General features: G+C 34.1%; 1 protein-coding gene across 6 annotated transcripts in view; it reads left to right on the forward strand.

The window, feature by feature from the left end:
* Window positions 1–10,000, forward strand: part of LOC106876447 (cell adhesion molecule 2) — an 877,233-nt gene that overhangs the window by 738,439 nt on the left and 128,794 nt on the right. The gene's annotated exons all lie outside the window — the stretch shown is intronic.

A 10,000-nucleotide genomic window follows, 5' to 3' on the forward strand; every position in this document is an offset into this window, starting at 1 on the left:
CTAGAATTGAACTGAACACAGCAGGCACATGGAACTTGATGAAGGAAATATTAAGATGGCTTCTGCAATTTGGGCTACTGTTGTTCAGTGGAAGTACCAATATCAATTCCCGTTCAGAATTCCTGAATGGGAACTAATGTTGCTACCAAATTCCCATCAGCAGACTCTGATTTCAAGAGTGTAAGGAGTGAAGAAATATTACAAGGAATTTCATCCAGTACTCTAAAGATTTACCATTTAATGAAGTACCAGTGAGAATGTAAATTCAATTCCAATCAGCTAATGACGTAATTCTTTGTCTGTGTATTGTAGTTGGAAATATAATCAAGCAAGGTTATAGAAATTGTTATTGTTCTCATTTAGGAGTGACTCTAAAATTATTACCATAATTATGATCACTTACAAGAATTATGGAATGAGAATGAATGAGATTCGGTTCTGTTTCATTCATGCTTTTTAGAAGACCAGTCTCTATAAAGATGGAAGATTGCTTCTGACTTAAAATCTACCCCTTTTTTGTAAAGTGCTTTCAACAAACATTTCAAGACTTAAAAGTCTTGAACAGTTTAAAGTCTTTAAGATTGATAAGTATTTCACTCTGTTTTATAGAACCTCTGCTCACATTGAGCAAAAATACTCCATGTTGTTAACTCTCAAGTTGATTTTTTTTCTCTTTCCCTTAAAACCATTAATTAACTGTACATTAATTAACTAATAATACTATAATATGTTTTACTTTTGGAGTTTTTTCCCTAGATTCAACCTGTTTTCATCACTTCTTAGTGTGGTGTACTGTCTGAAGAGCAACTTGCTTGTAACCACTCCTGAAAAGCTACAGTGTTCTGGGGCTGTCTGTAATATGTACTGCCTCTTAAACTGATCTGTTTCCTTTACTTGTTGCACACACTTTGCACTGAATGTTTAGTTTTACTGTCTGCACATTTTTTATTTTTTATTTGCTCCAATAAAATATTAGTTGTCTTAGTAATTTTACTAAACACTAATATAGTATTGTTGTAAATGCTGTTGTTGTCAATTTAAGGTCACCTGATGCTCGAACAGTTTTAATTTAATAACTGCTTGTTTAGCGAGACTTGTTAATTTAAAATATTGCTAAATCTTACAACTTGCAATCAGTTAATTTTGCAATGTGTTCATTTCTTTATTGATGCTATAAATAGAAGAGTGATGTTTTTAAAGAGCTGCCAACCTTATAGAAACTAGCTACATTTTCTTCTTCTTCTGATTATTATTATTATTATTATTATTATTATTATTATTATTATTATTATTATTATGTTTCTGTAGAAGAGGCTATATACATGTTGCGAACATGCATTTAACTGAAATTATATGCATTACAAAAGCATATTGATTTTTTCTTTGTTGATTGATATAAATATGCAGACCATTTCACATATCACATAGAAGAGGTGGATTGGATTTCTGCTTTAATGCAACTTCTTTGTTGCATGCATGTCTTTTAGTCTTTCTTATCTATTTCAATCTTTTTTACTCTCTCTCTTTCTCTCACTCACTCTCTGTTCATCTAAGATTTTTTATGTCTAACTCTCTCTCTCTCTCTTCTTTAGTCTATTTCGATATTTATTTTACCTTAACATTACATATCTGCTTACTAATATATTTTGTGTTTATAAAGTAAGGATAAATATAGGTTAAATCAATTTGAAAAGAAAAACTAAAAGCAGTAGCATATTTATCTATAATTTGAATATCTGATGTGTTGCTAGACACATCATCTCTAAAATGTAGCAATTATAACATTGCAAGTAATTGCAGATGGCATTAAATGTAGTTTAAAAAAAAAAAGATAAAAGGCTGAGGAATTTTATCAACAATCAAGTTAACAGTAAAAACATCATCATGGTTTACCCTTCGTGGCATAAATGATGGAATCTTTTCACAGATGGCCAAAACAACAACAGGTATTCATTTTCCCTGCCTGGTACCCTGAAGAATCAACAGGCAAACTCATATTTAAAGGAAGAAGTTGAATATGTTTCATATTTAATGATGTCCTGCTGATGAGGGTCAATTCTTTACATTTCATCACTCAGCTTGCCTTGTGTGAGTAAAGATTGGGCTATCCTTTACTAATAGAAACATCAAAATCATTTAACCTTTCAGCATTTAAACCCGCCATATTCGACTCAAGTATTCTACCTGTTTTATACTTGAACTGGCCAGATCTGGCCTCTCACACCCACCCTACAATGTCATTCTAAAAATAAAACAATCACAGTGTCAAAAATGTTGAAGCTGCAAGATACTGCATGGTCAATACAAAACAATGTGAATAAATTAGCATTAATTTAACAGAATAATCTAGATGCTAAAGGATTAAACTCACCATTAACATTATGTTAATTATGAAGCAACCACTTGACATTGGTTTGTTGACACATATACCTCAACACCTTCATCACTCAGATTATCCTGTCAAATCTAATGCTTTTTTATTCATATTGTTTTGAATTAATCATGTATTATCTTGTAGCTTTGAGATTTCGATGACTTGGTTGTTTATTTTTCAATGACATTATAGTGTTAGTGTAAGAGGTCAGATCTGGTCAGCTTGAACATAAGGCAGGTAGAATATTTGGGCCAGATATGGTCAGTTTAAATGCTGTAAAGGGCTAATAATCAAGCATAGAGAAACTTTTCTTGCTTGAAGTAGGCACTGTGACATGATAGACATAGACACTACATGCAAATAATCTCAGCTTAATTTGCATAATTTATTGTTTACACTTTGCAATTACTGTTTTACAAACTGGCAGCCGGAAAATCTCTCCAACTTACAGTTTTTTTTGTTTTTTTAAGTTGCTGAGGAGGTCACAGGATGTGTGATGAAAGAACTTTGACAAAGAAACTAAAATAGTAATAATAAAGTTGAAGTGAAGAGCAGTTGTATAGTGCATGTGCTTAATTGGCAAAATATGACCATCCCCACGTATAACAAACAGAATAATTTCTTCTAAATATGAGTCATCAGTAAATTTTTTCTGCAAGAACTGTCTTCAAAGATATTCCATTATTAAAGGTTCAAAACCTCATTAAGGAAGAATTGTTATGAATAAAATGCGTGATTGTAATCACATTAATGATCCTAATGAATCACATGATATTAACAAAGTTACTAATTATTAACAATAATCCTCTGGATAATGAGACCATCAACTCAGGATGACAACTACATTAAAATTGGAATATTTTTTGAAAATGTTGGGAACTCAGATAAAACTAGTTTTCTCTCTATCACATATTTCTTCATGTTCAGTTCTTCTTAACTCAACATTATCATCCTAAAGTACTTGTTATCCCATGGATATGATGCAGTGTTTATTTTTACTTTATCCAAGCAAAAATCAAGGCACATTACATTAAAGTATTTGAAGTCTGACCTCTTCATTAAACTCTACTCTATTACTCTTGTACACTTTGGTCATCCTTCAGCATAATTAAAGAGACTGGACATCAAACAGGTGGAAGATGCTCTACCTGCCTCGTTACATTCTAAGCAGAGTCTGTACTTAGTTGCTGGCTCTACAGGAAATAGTTACCAAATTGATGTCATATCACACACTTCCTCTTTTTAATGAAAAAAGGACACATTGGACAATATAATCCCAGATGCACTATGCCTGATAACAAGGGGTATGGCCATGGGTCAGGCATTTCTGACCCTAAACCTTCTCAATTAGAGATGACCTGTGGTTATACAACAACTAAGGCATAACAAAAAGTACATTGTTTTCTATGAAATTTGGCTAAAGTATCAAATATCGTAGGTGCTGAGCATGTCTGCTGCTTTTAATCAGTTTTAACTGCTTCTCTTATAAACGTTTGGAATTATTTCACAACACTTACAAATAGCCAACACTAAGAAGTCTGTCTCCATATCTAACATTCGTTGCAATATCGGTAACATCTCTTCTGTTCTATGCTTTTACAGCTGTGCTGTTATGTCACTAATAAAACTACTAAATCTCACACTAAATGCTACTACTATATCACTAACTAAAATGGAATAAATCACAGTTGAATTGTAGTTATAAAACTTGTTTCTAGCAGTAATAACTGACTTGTTGACTCACGAGAAAAGGTTTGTTCGTTTAGGTAAGAGTTGAGAGAAATAGAAATAATTAAATAACAGAATGGTAGGTTCGTGAATGATTCTCAAAATTAACTGAAATAGTTGATATTTTTGCATGCAATAACTGTCAGTCAAATCACCAAGCTAAGCCAACAACAACAACAACAACAACACGTATTTCTCCAATCAACTCTAGTATCTGTTCACTTAGCCTTTTTTTTTTTTTCAATGTATTGATTTTTGCACTATTGTTTTTTATTTATTTTTTATATATTTTTATTTTTGCAAGCTTCATTGGAAATTTAATACCCACCAGAATTTTTTTTTTTTTTTAAAAGAACTGATATTAATAACAACAACGGTGAAGCTTGCTTAAACTTAGATATATTTGTAACTTAATGTATATATATATGTATATTTATTTATTTGGTGTTTTGTTTTTCTGTTAATGATGCACTCAATACATACATATGAATATGTTAATGTAGTTTTTGTGCAAACATAAAATACACAATATCAAACACAGAAACAAAAGCGACCTTACTCATTTCTTGTCCATTTACTGCCCACTTTACTGTATAAGGTAGGCTACTTTTAATTAAGAAATAATTTTAACTTCACAGTAATTACACAACAGCTTTTATTTATCCAGGTCTCAAAAATCTATCACAGTTTCTATTTTTGTCTACAGGATCATAAAACTTGTAGTGGAACCATTTTGTTTAGTTTCCACAGTAAGGCTAACATTGTTTGGTTATTAAAAATATAGAATTTACATTTCAAGCTTTGTAGTGTGTGTGTTAATTTATGACACAGCTTGACAGTTTATTAATCTGTATAAAGCTACTCTGGTATATATTAACTGAATGTCTGATGAGGCATAACATATAAACAGTCAATGTTAGTGATGACTATACCAAAATAAAAATACCCAAATGTAGAAGCAAATATTTATTTATTCCCTTGATGGTAGAGCAAAAGTTCTTTATGATCTTGTCTTGCAAGTTACTTGGTGACCCTGTTGGTGATGGTACCACATAAAAAGCACTGGTGCTGTTGTCTCATAAAAGGTACTCACTACTCTCTGTAAAGTAGTTGATGTTATGAAGGGCATCCAGCTGTAGGGCACCATGCCAAAACAGACAACTGGAGTCTGGTTCAGCTCTCCAGCCTTGCCAGCTCCTGTGAAACCGTCCAACCCATACCAGCATGGAAAACAGGCATTAAATGGTGGTGATGATAAATTCCATGCAGATGATTACTCTGTAATATAACCTGAGTTTCTCAGTGGGAACAAGATCCTAAATTGTTGTTGTTCCTTTATACAATGTAAACAACTGTAATTATTGTTAAAATCTATGAAAATTTAAGTTAACAGTCTTTTTCAAACTGAATTTATTCTCAAAATTCGCTTCAAGAAAGCAATTTCAACAGCTCTAGTTTATGGTATGAACCATTGAAGATTGAACAAGCTTTGATAAAAATGGAATATCTTTATCTAAATGTTACATTTAATAGCAGAAGAGAGGAAAATTATTCATTCATCAATCAAATTCTATCAAAACAAATATTCAGAAGTTAAAAATAACTGAAGATTCATCAGTAAGTCATATTTATTGTAATTTTCTGTTATTATTTAGGCCCTGCTAAGAAGAAAGTAAATGTAGGTTTTTAATTTTGTTTTGTAATATCAGGAATTACGATACCTTTGAATCTATTTTATTATCAAACCAAGCAATACGATTAGGTTTTGCAGATTTCAAAATCAATAGAATGCTAGTCTGTTGATGATTGAAAAATGAATTGTTTAGATTACATGAATGATATTGATCTGTATAAATGGTAAATAGATTTAAACAGCCAATAATTCAGTTAAACTTGCTATAAATTCTTGGAATGTAGCATAATCAGGGACCAATTTATGCAGTAGATGAGCATCTCCTGTTGGTCACTGATATTAGTTACTGTTCTTGTTTCTGAGAAATATGTTTTTCAACTGCTTAATGCCATAGAAGCTTGAATACTCTCTGGGATATGTCATCTATGGAGAGGCAGGTAACACACAGAAGAATCTGTGTAGAAATATAATTTCCAAAATAATGCTCAACTATTAGTCCCCTGAACTTTTGTGATTTGTTCTTTTTCCTCAATTTTGAATTAAATAAATAAATAAATAAATGAAAGTCATTCCGTTTTATGTTGGTTAAAAGCAAGTGAACCCATTCAAATGATGGCTCAGTATAATATTGATGGAATATTGAGATGATGCTGCTCCATTAATAAAACTGATTTGAAAGCAGTTCATAAGAATTATTGCAAACAGCAAACCAATATCTTTAAAACAATCTAGATGGGAAGTATGAAGGTGTATAAATTACTTTCTCTCTCACACACACACACACACACACAGAGTAAATGGATCTGATTTCTATCAGTTTCAACATTGAATATACCAGTCAGTTTGATGAACTGAACTGTCAAGCATAGTTAAGTGGGTGAGTATTCCATATCCCATAAACATCATCATCATCATTTAAAGTCCGCCTTCCATGCTGGCATGGGTTGGACAGTTTCACTGAGGACTGGTGAGCAAGAGGCTGCACCAGGCTCAATCTGATCTTGCAAACTTTCTACAGCTGGATACCCTTCTTAATGCCAACCAGTCTGAGAGTGTAGTGGGTACTTCTACGTGCCACCAACACGAGGACCAGTCAGGCAGTTCTGGCAATGAATACACTCAAAAGGTGTTTTTTACATGCTACCTGCACAGGAGCAAATCCGGTGGCACCAGCAGCAACCATGCTCCCACCCTTAATAGAATGACACTCAAGTAGGATCAGTTTAACACAATGCTTAACTAGATTGGCCTTTTAATTATTAGAAATCATCAGTACAATCTATCCAACAGGCTTCTTCATAGTTTCCATCTATTCATTTATACTGACAAGACTTGAATGAATCTGAGATAATAGCAAAACTCTTGCCCAAGATGCAGCACATTGGTATGAAATCTGAGATTTCATGATTAGGAATCAGATTTCTGAATGTCTTGGGCCATGCTTGCATCCATTCTCCCCAAATACACACACACACACACACACACACACACACACACACACACACACACACACACACACACACACGTACGTTATTCACACTTCATTGGGACTTTTTAAAGATTTAGAGAGAAAATAAATTGATATACAATCAGTGTAGTGATAGGGAGGAAATCTTATCTAATCAATTTGATATATGATTGATTTGATTGAATTGATCATCAACCACTGATGTCAAAGATCGCTAACTGAAATGCATTGAAAGGCATTATGTCTCCAGTAAACACACTTTAATTATATTTCTTACTACACTCTGGTTTTACAGTAGATACTGGTTCCATTTTATAATTAAAGCTTGATAAACTAAAAGATATCACTCACCAACACGTGTGGATTTCACCCCAGTGTGTGTGCAAATGTTTAAATATGAAGATTTGATCAACTTGAGATATACGATATGAAACATTGAGACGCGTAAACTAAGAAAACTAAATTAATTTTAAGAGCCTTGGCTCTTTGAATCCAGTGAGGATTGAGATTCTCGTAAGAATTAGCAAATCAGAGAAGAATCTCATCAAGTTTGTCTTTATAATGCTTCAACTATTCATTTTACATGGATTTAGAAGGCAAAAAATTCTTCCAATCTTTACCATTCACGCTCTCTTTCTTCCTTCATCTCCCTTTATCTCTTTTCTTAAATTAGCTATTTAAATGTTGAAGGTCCTGGCATCAGTGGTCAGCCTGGCATTGCACTGGACTGCACTACAGTGAATTGTTGGTGTATAGCAATACAAAAAAATGAAGAAAAATCAATATCTCATTAGTGAGAACTATGTGAAATCCAACAGAAAATTGTGAAGAAAGTAAAAGTATAGAGAGGAAAAGGTGAGTGGGAGAAAGAGGAAGGGCTAATCTTGTTTGCTCTTTGCAATGAGCTTCAAGAAAGGTAATGAGTTTTTTTTATGCCCCACTGCAGAAATTGCCTATTATCAAAATAATTGTAGTCTTCATATTTTAAATACAACAATTATGAAATAATGATTTTTTTGACCATGAATAAAAACTGCATTTGTCTATATATATATATATACACACACACACACACACACACACACACACACACACACACACACACATACACACGCACACACGCACACATAGGTGTAGGTGTGGCTGTGTAATAAGAAGCTTGCTTCCAAACCACATGGTTCTGGGTTCAGTCTTGGGGCAAGTGCCTTCTACTATAGCTTCAGGTCAACCACAGCCTTGTGAATAGATTTAGTCAACATAAACTGAAAGAAGCTCATTGTGTGTATATATCTAAATATATAGATATATATATACACACACACACACACACACACATATATATATATATATATATCATCATCATCATCATCATCGTTTAACGTCCGCTTTCCATGCTAGCATGGGTTGGACGATTTGACTGAGGACTGGTGAAACCGGATGGCAACACCAGGCTCCAGTCTGATTTGGCAGAGTTTCTACAGCTGGATGCCCTTCCTAACGCCAACCACTCAGAGAGTGTAGTGGGTGCTTTTACGTGTCACCCGCACGAAAATGGCCACGCTCGAAATGGTGTCTTTTATGTGCCACCCGCACAAGCCAGTCCAGGGGCACTGGCAACGATCTCGCTCGAAAATCCTACGGGAGCCAGTCAGGCGGTACTGGCAACGGCCACGCTCAAAATGGTGCATCTCATGTGCCACCCGCACAAGAACCAGTCCAGGGGCACTGGCAATGTGTGTGTGTGTGTGTGTGTGTGTGTATGATAGATATTCATGTGTCTGTCCCTCCACCATTATTTACCAACTGATACTGGTGTATTCAGGTCCCCATAACTTAGCAATTCAGCAAAACAGACTGATAGACTAAGTACAATTTGTTCGACTAAAACCCTTTAAGGTGGTGCTCCAGCATGGCCACAGTCAGATTCCTGAATCAAGTAACAGAGTAAGAGAATATATTACAACAAGGATTTGCATAATGTTTATTGCCTCTAGTAACCTGTGAAACTTTCAATTACCCCCACCACCACCGCCACCATTACTATAAGGAGCTGTAGATGATAGAATATGAAATCAAATGCCTGGCAGAATCAATCTATATATTCAGGGTTGAAAATCCAATTTCAATTGCTTGAGTCTCTTATCGATGATCAGTTACCAGAAAGGGCTAAGAAATACTGGGATTGAGTCAAATGTCTAAACTCTTTTCCTTCAAATTTCTGGCCACAGACCAATACACACAAGTAATTTAATTGCACATAGTCAACACCGCTGAGAGATAGGACAATTTCCAATTAGTTTCCATATCTCCACCATCGGTTGTCAAGCAATGATGTGGGGAGAAACAGACACACAAACATATACACACACACATACATATATATATATATATATATACGACAGGCTTCTTTCAGTTTCTGTCTACCAAATCCACTCACAAGGCTTTTGTCGGCTTGAGGATATATTAGAAGACACTTGCCCAAGACGCCATGCAGTGGGAATAAACCCAGAACCATGTGGTTGGTAAGCAAGCTAATTACCACACAGCCACTCTTACGCATTAATTTCATGAGCAGGTTGTTCGGTTGATCGGATCAAATGGAACCCTCGTCATCATAACCGACAGTGTGTGTGTGTGTATATATATATATATATATATATATATATATATATACACACATACATACACAGACAGACATATATGTATACACACACACCAAAGTTTCAATGTTCCATAGATATTTACTTCATATATATATTTATACTATATTCATATGTATGTATTTTCTCATTATTAT

The sequence above is a fragment of the Octopus bimaculoides genome, chromosome 12 (assembly GCF_046866305.1).
Source record: "Octopus bimaculoides isolate indiv1 chromosome 12, ASM4686630v1, whole genome shotgun sequence".
In the NCBI taxonomy this organism is placed as follows: Eukaryota; Metazoa; Mollusca; class Cephalopoda; order Octopoda; family Octopodidae; genus Octopus; species Octopus bimaculoides.